The sequence below is a fragment of the Acomys russatus genome, chromosome 2 (assembly GCF_903995435.1).
Source record: "Acomys russatus chromosome 2, mAcoRus1.1, whole genome shotgun sequence".
In the NCBI taxonomy this organism is placed as follows: domain Eukaryota; kingdom Metazoa; phylum Chordata; class Mammalia; order Rodentia; family Muridae; genus Acomys; species Acomys russatus.
The window spans coordinates 73,012,854-73,025,063 of record NC_067138.1 but is presented as its reverse complement, the minus strand read 5'-3'; the positions used below and the strand labels follow the sequence as shown (position 1 = coordinate 73,025,063).

Below are 12,210 nucleotides of genomic sequence, written 5' to 3'. Positions count from 1 at the left end.
TAACTCAGGAAAGGCTTGCAGTTACAGTTTGGATATGGGATGCCTACAGGCTCTAGTGTCAACACTTGATCCTCCGCTGGTGGTATTAATTGGGAAACTTTGAGAAGTGAGGAGACTTGCTGGAAGAAGTAGGTTACTGAGGGGTACTTGAAAGTTATACCTGGTCTTGAGTCCATTGCCTTCTCTAATATCTGCTTGCCTTGAGATAAAGAGCTCTCTTCCATGATTTGCCCCCCATGCCTGATGCTCTAAGTTGTAGGATGTCAAGCAACATAGACTTAGCCCTCTAACACTGTGGACTAAAATGAATCTTTTTAACCATAATATGTTTCTGTGAGGTATTTTGGTGATAGTGATAAGAAAATTGACTAACACATTAGCCTTGTACCTATATTACAAATCTGTCAAATTTATTAAAAAGATAACTTATACCTCCTAGGGAAAAGACAATCTAACTCAAAACAATGTTTATTAACTTGCATATTAGTATTACACAGAGATGGACAGACAGACCCAAGTCTCTGTACAAGTTGTTTTAGCCTGTCAGTTCCAAGACAGGTCAGCACCATGACAGCACAGATAACACAGCTCCTGTCTCTTCCCAATCTCTTACATTCTCCCTCCTGAAGAGAAGCTGGAAGTTCCTTTCTGCATAGTTCTCCCAGGCTCAACTTCCAGCATCTCTTCCCCATTATCCAAATGTTTCTTTTCTTTTGCAACCTCAATCACACAGGATTTCATAGTTTCCTCACCCACAGCCCCTTGTGTGTTTTCAGATTATAGTTGCTCCTTAAGCATATCCATTTATCCACTGTCTTCCATCTCACAATATCCCTTCCTGGATTTTAGTCATGTAAAATCTTCTGTCCTTGAGAAGCCTGGCACTTCACGTATCTTACCCCAACCACTTTCATTGGTATTTCAGAGATCAGAGAAATCACCTCTCATGAGTGTTTGGGAGACTAGAGACACGTTGGCTGATATACCTAGCTCCATGCCACTGCACTAAACATAGAAGGTGCTTTGGATAGTGTAGGCTAACTTTATTACATGAGTTAGTTTTGTGATCAACACCCCCAATTCATTGTTACCAGTAGCTGAAAATAAGGGTACTGATGCTATTTTTAATTCTAATCATTCCCTTTTTTGTTTTATTCATATTGTAAACACTCACATCATTTATTAGACTATGGCCTTCAAACAGTTACGTTCAAAATGATTATAATTTCTGTGGCTTTTGAAACCTTCCTCAAAAATACACCAAGAGATTTGAAGCTACTGGGCACTTGCCTTTTGAATCACATAGTATCAGACCAGGATGAACAAACACAAGACTCAGCAAAGTGAGGTGATTTTCCCAAGGTCATGTGTCACCAAGAATGAGAAGGATCTAGCCTTGGAACTGTCTCTTCTGGCTTATGTACATGCGACCTTTGATTTCAGAAGCTTTATGTTGGTGAGTCATGTCACCTCTTGTTTCAGGTGGGAAAAAATTCCTGTAAGGCGGTATAGCTTTAAAAACCAATCATGGGAGGAATGGCAGCCCCATCCCCAACATCTGGATCCTCCCACAGAGAACTTGTGTGGCTATTTAGCCACAGCTCATCTCACTACATATAGCATGCTGCCTGCTCTGTAGCTTAAGGGCTGAGTCTGTTCAGTGAGCTTGTGAACTGCTTCGCTGCTGTCCAGCTTGCAGTCTACGACAAGCCAACTGCAGAGGAAGCAGAAGAGTATTTAAATGAGAAGAGTTATCGCATCCTTGCATGTAAGAAAAGCTTTCCTGAACAAGTTGAGAACCTTATACTTTTAGACTGAAAACATTTTCATAACCTCACACTATACACAATGGGATGAAGACAGAAAGTACTTCAAATGTTCTCAGACATATTTGGCCACAGCCACACCACATCCTCCATCTTTGTCAAAACACCCCTAGTAGCACAACCAATAGTGCTTAGAAACGGTAATCTATACCGGAATGCCCCTGTTAAACTTAGATCCTCTCCCCAAAAGCTGTGTTTCTTTTCTCCCTGCACATCTCATGCACCTGGATTCCACAGTGAGGGATTGCGGGTCCCCTGGAATGCCTGTTTTAGGGGGCCCAGCCCTGATTGCCATGGCGCCCAGGCTTTGCCCCTTTGCCAGAACTGCATTTCAAAGCCATGAGTGCAGTCCTGGAGGGAGATCAAAGCTCTCTCAACTCAACTGTCATTAGAATATTTTCTTTATGCATCTCACTTGCCGGCTAGTGCCAACAACATACTTCCTAAATGCACTGGCCTGAGATGCCACAACTCTGTAATAATCTGAATGAGAGAGCTGTCAGGGCCTGTTTTATTGAAAGACAAGCAAAATGGAACAGCATTCAAGATGCAAAACAACAACAAACCTCTTAAATGAAATCATGGGAAAAATATGGGAAGGACTGAGCTCCTTAAGTGCTAGAAGCTCAGTCTACTGGCACTAAGTAAATGGGTGTACCCACTTACTCCTTTGAATGGAGGGTGGTCAGAGAAATGGCTCCCAGGAAGCCCAGGTCAAATCTCATGAGCTCTGATTTCTTTTCAGATTCAAAAGCAGGTCACCTTTCAGCTGACTTCCTCTGGGCACCAGTGAGAGTGTAGTTTTCTTGTGCTGCTCCCTGGGCTTTTGATGGGTGCAGGGTGGCCATAGAGGATGGCACTGGACATGTGCAGGTGACCTCAATTTGTGGAGCATTTGTCTGAGCTGAGAGTGGGCCAAGCTAAAAACAGTTCTTTTGGGTTAAAAGAAAAGGTAGCTGATGGCTATTTTAGGACAGACACAGAGGGATTCGAATCCTTCTTCTTCTGTGAAGTGGCCCTCTGACCTTGAACATGTGGCTCACTCTCTTTGACTCTCAATTTCCTCACCTGTAAAATGGAGATTATAAAATCTACCGTAGACAGGAATATCTAAAATCCAGTATGATGGTGCATCAGAAGGTACCTAGAAGAGCAACCAATTCGTGAAAAGGCCTCAAGATGTATTTATCTCTTTTGAACTCGCTGGTGGGCTTACTGGGAAGAGGCCTCAGCTCCCATTGCCTATGGCTGGTATTTAATCACTGACCCTGGTTCCCATCACTTGGTCAGTGTGTGTATATCCTCCTTCCTCCCACTATGTGTCACCCTGTTTCTCCAGCTCACAAAACAAGGCTCAGTCTCAGCATTGTCCAGTTCCAAATTCCAACTGCAGCTCGCCATTTCCAAGGAACCCCATGGTTTCACAAACTGCTACTTCACTTTCAGAACACACCAGACCATTTGAAAATGATTATCAAATATAAAGATCAAAGCTGAGCAAGGCAAGCCATCAAAGCGAGATAAACCTCAGAATGTTTATTGCGTCCATATTCTTGTTCCAAATAACCAGCTTTCTCCAAAGCTGTGACCAGCTCTAAAACCTGAATTTTCTACTTTTTCCAAAGGGCTCTAATGATCTGGAATTTACTTTCCTGCTTAGTTTCATCATTATAAATGCCTAAATTTGCCTCTCTTCTTTATCAAAAGACACACACACACACACACACACACACACACACACACACACACACACACACACAGTTCTTGGAGGGTATATTAAATTCTTGGAATTTTGAAAGTTTGCTTTCTGAAATAATAGCTTTTATATGGAAGTTTGAGCCCTAGGCAAGAAAAATATAACAGTAACCAAGGTAATTGAAAAACTCACTAATCTTTTATTCACTTATTGAACAAGACATTCTTTCATTAACTCCCCAATATCCTCCCTCAATTTCTGTTTGTCTATCCCCATTCTTTCTTTATTTCCCAACTTCCTCGTTTTCTATATATCAATTGTTCTCACTTTCATCTATCAACACTCATTGAGATCTGATGATATACTACAGCTAGAACACAACTTACACTGTAAAAAAAATGAAAAACAAATTTGAGGTTTTATGAATGAAGTAAAATAAGCAGATGACAATAACAACAACAAAATGAACATAATGAGATGACATTTAGGGGATTTTTCTATCTACTAACCCTACTGATATACTTCTAAGCATCCTTTTGAAGCTTTACAAAAATTGCAAAGTACTTAAATAACATTTCAACATAATAAGTCCATGCCTGGCTTTGTGTACTGTCCAGTGTTGTATACCATTGGCTCAGCACTCCACACAGGAGGTAAGTGCTCATGCACATAACAAGTAGAATCCTTCCTAAACTTTATTTACAGTTAGGCAACATTTTCCTTGATAGTCCAAGGAACTCAGAGGTCACTAATTTTCAGAGCATCCCATGAAGCTTGAAGTATCCATGGCTACAACAGAAAATACAATACCTTGAAGTATAATATTATGTTTAAAAAAGCACAATTATAGCAATATGACAATTTTGCCAAACTATCACTTTTACAACAAAACCATGGACATCTAGGACCCATAGATTTCTCTTTCCACCTCCTAACTTCCTTCCTGTATTACTCAAACTACAATTGATAAATAGTACAGTTTACCACACTGAAAGAAATATGCATATCTAACTAATGGCCCTGGGCTTTGTCTTGCCCATTGAAATACAATTAAACAAAGAAAGAAAAATTACGTGTGTTTCACAAGTTGTAGTATGCATACTATTTTAGTTATAAGCGATCGTTCAGTCTATATACTGTCTATGGCCCTAGTTTTATCCATGTTTGCCATAAAGCAGATGGGAAGACTAGGTAAGTAACCCCAAATTTAGAAAGGATAAACCAAGAATTACATCATCACCAATAGTTGTCAATAAGGCAGCATCTGGAATTTAGTCTGTACCACAGTACCATATGAGTCATATAATCTTAGGCAAATAACAAACGTATTTGAAGTTAGAATAATAAAATCACAACAGTAGGTGTAGATCTCTCTTGGTGACCTTTAACAAATCTAATAACTTTTCCACATTGTGTCTTTCCTGAAACTAAAGCAGAGGTACCCTTCTCAGGGTCATGTGACAACAGAGTTTAAGACTGGAGAAAGAATGAGAAAGGATACTGGAAAAATGACATTGTATGTGAAGCTGTTTGACGGTATCATTAAATTCAAATTGACTTTTTTTCTTTGGAAATAGGATGCTACACTTAGAGCTTGAGTAAAAATGACACAGAAGACATGCACATTTCCCAGGTGTCATCACTGGGACTCAGCGGATGCTAACAGGGTTTCAACTTGTCATCTAGCATAACTTCCTCCACTGGTGTGTTGAGCACATTGTACCTATTTAGACATAAGAGCTGGGAAATCATCTGAAAGTAGGAATTCCCTCTTATTTTTCTAGCTTCCTCAGTGTCCATGTGTGATTTTATCTGTGCCTTTTAAAGATATCAAGCCCTTCATTTGTACCCTACATACCTATTCTGTCCTAATCATCCTTAGTGTCTAGGGACCAGAACTACAAAACCTGATTTGAGAATGTGCCAGTCCAACAAAGAGTAGACCTTGAAGTTTCCCATTTTACACGCAAAGCATTTTAGGAGTAGAAAAGTGTCTGAATTCATGCTAGCCACTGCGTTACTGGAAGAATCCAGTTTCCTTCTCTGCATATGGCCAAACCGCAGGTAAATTGTGTTTTTCTACCAGGGATCCTCTTGGGAAAATATTTCCTTGTGTATCTCCTCCACCCTGTATAAGATGCTGAGACTTCATGCTTCTATGATGTTCACTGTTGCCCTCTATGGCCATAAAAAAAAGTTCAGCAATCAGAAGTCAAGCTGAAGGCCAAAGGGCTGTGGTTGACTGTCTGAACTCACAAAAAGCTGGAATCACAAACACCAGAACTTAAAATAGAGACAGTGTTCTTCCTGCTGTGCCACCAGACCACTACAACAACCCGGAGCACAGAAAAGAAAAAGACAGAGAAGCAGAGGATGAAAGAGAAAAACAGAAGTCTCTCCTGAACAGCCACACACAAGCTTGTGCCACTTATGCGAACAAATCTACAAGGAAAAGGTCTCCTTGTTTACGTGTTAGCTCACTAGTTTGATGTTTACAGAACGTGAGAGCAGAAATGTGGAAGTTCCCTCCTAGGTGTAGGAAATGCCCAGTGGTGAATTTGAAGGATCAAGCTGAGCTGCAATCAATTTAGGAAAGTGCCCCTCCCAATCCCTTCCCCATACACACTAAAATGAAATACACTGTTGTCTGTAGATCTAACCTTCCCTCATAGCCTCATTGGCTGTGTTTCCTAACTGGAAGGGGATTTGACCAAGTGCTGAGGCTGTCATGAGCTGTCAGTGTCACCAGTGGATCGAGAAAGGGAAATGAGCATGCTGAGTTTGCCAAACTTAGGATGGAAAATCCCCAACAGTCTCCTCGGGAGGCCTTTGAAAGGGCACCCACTATTCCCATCTGTCCAGGGAACTGTAGAGGGGAATGTGCTTTGCATCTAGGAAAGGGGTTAAGAAGGAGCCTTTCAGATCCTGGCGCATTGAGAAGCGCCCCAGTGCTGGGTACCAGTGACTGGGAGGCAGCTTGCAGGGTTGGGTACTGCAGGCATAATGGGCTCCTTTCCGGCCTCTAGTTTCCTGACTCCGCAATATTCTGCGAGTCTCAAACTGGGCCTCAGACTACGCCTGTTTTCTTTGTTAGAAGTGTACAGTCTTAGTGTGGAACGCTGCTTCTCGCTCCAGAAGAGGAATACATTAGCATTTCGTATGCACAAACCTTTTAGAGTTTAAAGATAAAGTCTACAAAGTACCGAACTCACAGCAGCTAAAACCAAAGGGTCATTGTAATGGATTCGAAGGTCTCTGCCTCTTAGTCCAGCCTTGAAATTCTAGTCAGAGGTCTCAGAATTGAGAGGTGGGTGAGTGTGGGATATGAAGGGAAGACATCAGAAGATTTCCCAGGGAAAGCAAATCCCCAAACAACAGCTGGGCTACCATTGTTATTTGCAGCGCTCATGTTATGCTAGGTGCTACCCCCAAAATGTAGTATTTCATCAAATCTAAACCACGTCGGCGAAGCAGACAGTCATGTCTATCACTGATTCCACAGAGGGGGCAACTACACTGAGCTAAAACTATATTATATGGGTTGGTGGAAGCACACTCTGAATGTACTTGGCCTCCCAGCTTGCTGTTTCAAATAGCTCACACATGTTTCAGAGCCCTTGATAGCGTTTGGTAACTACACTTTCCCCTGTATCCTGCGTGCAAGGACTAAAATGACACACGGTGTTCTCGGGTGGAAATTCTGACTGAAGGCGATCTTTACTTAGCAGGAAAACTTCAAGCTTAAATTAGAGAAAATTAGGTACCATTGTGCCTTCTCATGTGCATTGTGTTTCAACAATAAAACAACCATGTGTCAAAACATCTAGTAACTTCCACCAAACTGGCATGTGCCTCTTTATGACCATGGCCAGCACTGCATGGAATGGTTGGTGAGGCCATATGTCTTCTAATAGAGCTAGAAGTTTGGTATAAGTGGTGTGGTCTTTTCATAGCACATTTTAAGAATGAAAGTGGTCTGGGTAATGCTCTCGATTTGGATGCTGCAGTTTGCTCCAGTCTTTGTGAAGACTCTGTAGGAATGAAGCCGCTGGGAAATAAGTGCTGACAAGGGTACAGTGTTGTCTATGTGTGCATGGAAAAAATGAGACAAACATCTCTAATACCTACTATGTGCGAGACGCTCAACCAGTTGTTTCACACTAGGGGCTTTATTTATGTTTTATGACATGCCACAGGACAGCTTTTATCACCCAATTTTAACAGATGAGAAACCACCTACTCGTACTGAACAATGGGCCAAGGTCAGACAGCTAGTGCTGAGTGGAGCCAAGATTCAAACCCTGGTCAGTCTCCAACATGCATATTTTTTACACTACACCAGCCCTGACTCCTGTCATTGCTGTAATGAATATTAGTCACATTAAATAAACCCTGATATTCTGATTATAAGATTCCAAGCAATTTCTCTTACAGGATTACTGAAAACAACGAACAAAGTTATTGAAAGAAAAAAAAAAACCTAACAATGCCCTTTTTCATCTGCATGCTGGTTAACTCTTCCCAGGACGCTATGTAATATTACTTTTATATGACCCTTGTGGCCACATAAAATAATGTGTGCCATCAGGTATTATTTCTTTCAGTAGAAGTGAAAATGGATATTCAGAGTTTAAGAGACTGGCCCAAGATTGCATAGCTAAGAAACCGCCCAGCCAAGGACACAATGTGTTTCCCCTGAATTTTTATTTCTTTCTAAGTCATGTTTATTCTTTAAGATGTAAAATTGAGGCACGAATTGTGGCATCTACATCTATGGAGTCCCAACTACACTTAGCCTTTTCTTCTCTCTGCCTCCATCTTCCCAGTTCAGCCTTACCTCCCCTACCACACACCCTCTCTCTTCTCCCCATGAGTTTTTTTTTTTTTTTTTTTTTTTTTGTTATTGCTAAAACTGATCATACTGTGAACTTCTTTTGTCCCTACTGCACCATGAAGATTTCTCTAACTTCTCAAAACCACAGTGGTTCTTTCTTTTCTCAGAAAGCATGGGAACTCATGGTCTTTGTTCTTCAATGGAAAATTAGTACTCTGCCTTCTTGACCATCTCTAGAAAGACTGTAGTAAAATGCTATTAAGCTGCATGTACAAACTCCTGTAAAGACAAGACGTTCTATTATGAAACCCTGAAGCATTGTGCTCTGTATATTAAAGGTGTCTTAAATATAGATAGTGATTGATAGAACCTTTTAAACTCCCTAGCCATCAGCTTCTAAGACACAGGGGCAATAGGTAATGGGGAAGTTGAGGGGCTAGAATGGCATGTGAACAGGAAGTAAGCACTTGGGGGCAGTTCTTACCCCCAGCTCAGGCCTCTGTTTCTGGTAGGGCTGGGATATGCCTGCCTTTCTTTACAGTGTGAGCTCCTTATTCTCTGCAAGGAGCTGCAACAAGGACCCTCTCCTATGTCTTAAGTTCTGATAATCCTTGCTTCCCTAACAACTTTTTCAGGTTGAGAGCATCAACAGAATAAGAAGAGTAGCTTGCAGAAGACCATCCACGAAACAAAACTAATAGACAAATCTTTTAATGGGACTCAGGACTCAGAAAGATTGCAAAGAGGTGACTTCGAGACTTAACTCCTCTTGTCAGATCTCCTGGCACATTTACTTGACTTTTACAAACTGACAAAGATCCAGGAGAATGTCTGTGTTACATTCAGTAATGATAATAATGAGAAAGCAAAAAGGGGGCAGAGGAGATAGTTTATCCAGTAACATACTTATTTTTAAAATACCTGGGCAAGAGTTAAATGCACAGAATGTATCTTATAATAATATAGGCATGGGAGTATATCCTTGTAATCCCAGTGATGGGAGAAAGGGAGCAGTAAATTCCTGCATCTCACTGAATAGACTGTATAGACTACTTGGTGAGTTACAGGTCAGCGTGAGACTTTGTCTCAAACACAGAAAGTAGATGGCACCTAAGAAATGGCACCCAAGGCTGTCCTCTTCCCTCCACATGTTCATGTGTCTTCACACACAAATAAACTCTCATACACTAAAAAGAAACATATATCTCTCCATCCCCCAAAACCATACATGTATACCCCAGGTATACACTACATATGCATTATACACACTGCACACATATGCAAAACACACACACACACACACACACACACACATACACACACACAAACACATGGCCAAAGAAACATTTTCCAATGAGCCAATAGAGGCATGATTTGTCCTATTCAGTTTATATACATAGATATCCATGGATGCTGGTCTAATTCACCTCATGAGCTTGGTGAGATTGGGGTTCCAAAGAAGGGTACAAATAAGTTTGCTATACCATCATCTCTCAGGGAGACAACTAATGTGCAAAATGTCAGTGCCTCTCTGGCTGATCTCTACCCTGAGAAGAATGACTGAGGTTGACTTGCAATGCCCATCTCTAACTGACTGGCCACATAGGAAGGCTATTCATGCTTACATAAAATATATGAGCACACATTGGTACGGTGGGGGTATTCCCTCATAGTAGTGAAGTCAGAAGAGTAATTATTAGTTAGTTTTACCAAGAAGGTGATGCCAAACGGGCAGTGACTGGTTTGGCAAGAGCAGGCTATGCATAAAAAATATATTGTTAGAAGAAGTGAAGAATGAAAGTAGAAAGGAAAAGGAGAAAGTATGAGGAGTAAGAATGAAAGAAGGGAGTGTGATACTGGATAAGAAAGTTCTCTGTGAGGGGAAAAAAATAAAAACTTTCTTGGCTAACTTTTTGAGTAGAAATCATCCGTAGATGGTCTTGTTATTGCTGTGCCTTCCTTTTCTAGTGGCGTAGTTCCTCACTGATTCTGCCTCTGCCATATTTTCAGCATGGCCTGGCTTTCTCTCTGCTTTGGACATCTTGTCTGCTCATCCAGATGCCACCAGCTGTTCTGTGTCCCACAGAAGTGGGCCTCTATGAGCTGCATGCATAGTTCAAGAAAGAAAGGTAACATAGAATTAATTCCTCTAGTTTGTTTTTGATTGGGGGAGGGGTGTGTGTGTATGTGTGTGCTTTTCTATTTTTATAAAAGTCAAACCCAGAAGCAAAAAGCCCTTTCCATCCAGCCACAGTTTGAAGCGACTACATCTGCCCACTCATCCTTCTCCTTTAGAAGGACAGTGAAAATGTATCTTCATGTTTGACAGAACTGAAGACCTAAGGTTAGTGGCTGTCTTAAATACTGTATACATCATTGTAAGCAGCTGTTGATTTAAAATCACCTTTCCTTCAACTCTCCTTAATTATTCTGTTTGAATGTACCATCTGTTTCCCACCAGGACCCTGAATATTACCTCTCAAGGGGATGGTTGGTTATTTCTGGGTGCTAGATGAAATCATGGCTCTGCCTTATTTTTCCTACACGTAATAAGTCTCTGTATTTTAAACCCACATATCAGATGGTATGCTTGCATATGACTTTCCCATGAGAAGGTGTGCTTCAGTGATGAAGAACCTCTTCAACTGGTGAATAACAAAGAGGCAGACAGAAGCATATACACACAATAAATGACTGTTAAACTAAGGAGAAACAGTTCCCATGTGATTCCCAATGACTTGAAATAAGATATCAGGAAAATGTTGGATTTTCAGTATTTGGTCCTATACTAGCAAGGACACTTTTTCTGACAGGGTTATCAGTGCCAACTTACACACTTGTGCTGATAGGAAATCTACTCCCTTATGAGCTAGTACTTCAGCTGAAGGACCATACCATCTAGAGATGACATCATCTCATTTCAAAGCTGCTCCTGGTACCATTCTGTCCCAACCAGGGTTTTCAAACACATACACCATCTCGCCTCCCTTTGGCACAGCATAGACCTGTATAGGGTTTTAAGTGCAGGTATCATGGCCCTGTGGTTCTGGTGCTACAAGAATACTTGACCTTGAGGAAAGCATTCTTAAACTGGTTATATTACATAGTTCCTCACCCCTCACTATGCTGGCCTCCTTTTTCAACATCCTTTGTAGGCTGTCATTATCATTGTGTCTTACTGAGAAAATACAATGCCAATGTTCCAGTGATCACTTTGATGCAACCACAGAAACATAAATGTATAATTCAATTGACTTACGAACTCACTATCCTATTACATTTTAAAAACCCAAGATCTTGAGAGAATGGCAATAAGGTGACAAGGACAGAACAAGAGATGGCAAATGGCACATCTCTGTGGCTGACAATAGCAGTAGGGAGATGTTGAGAAGTTGGGTCAGGAAGCATGGTTCTTCTTCCTAGGCTTCACCACTAATGAATGGACTCCAAGTCTTGGCCATTTTTCTTTTGTAGGGCATTCAAAGATTACGTGGGAGGATGAGACAAAATCAGATAGTTGATACCACTTTTATGTCCTCTATAGCCCCTTTATGATGACTAAAAGTGATTTCCTATAACATATCCATCCCTGAGATCATGCCCAAGAAAGACCAAAGGTTTTGAGAGTTTCAACCTATTCCAGTCTAATACTTCTCTGAAAAAGTCTGACAATTTGCTCAACTTCATTACCGGTGAATCTTATTTTTCTACAGGAAGAAATGAAGGAAATGCTAAACAAATGGTCATCATGATGAAACATTGCCAGTAAAGATAGATTGTTTGTGAAGTGTCTCTGACTAGAATATGGAAGCCTAAGCACAGGATTAAGAAGCTATTACATAATTGCACCTTCA

The 12,210-nt window shown here is 41.0% G+C and overlaps 1 protein-coding gene across 1 annotated transcript in view; it reads right to left on the bottom strand.

The window, feature by feature from the left end:
• The window catches only part of Pappa (pappalysin 1), a 245,077-nt gene that overhangs the window by 192,704 nt on the left and 40,163 nt on the right, over positions 1 to 12,210 (bottom strand). The gene's annotated exons all lie outside the window — the stretch shown is intronic.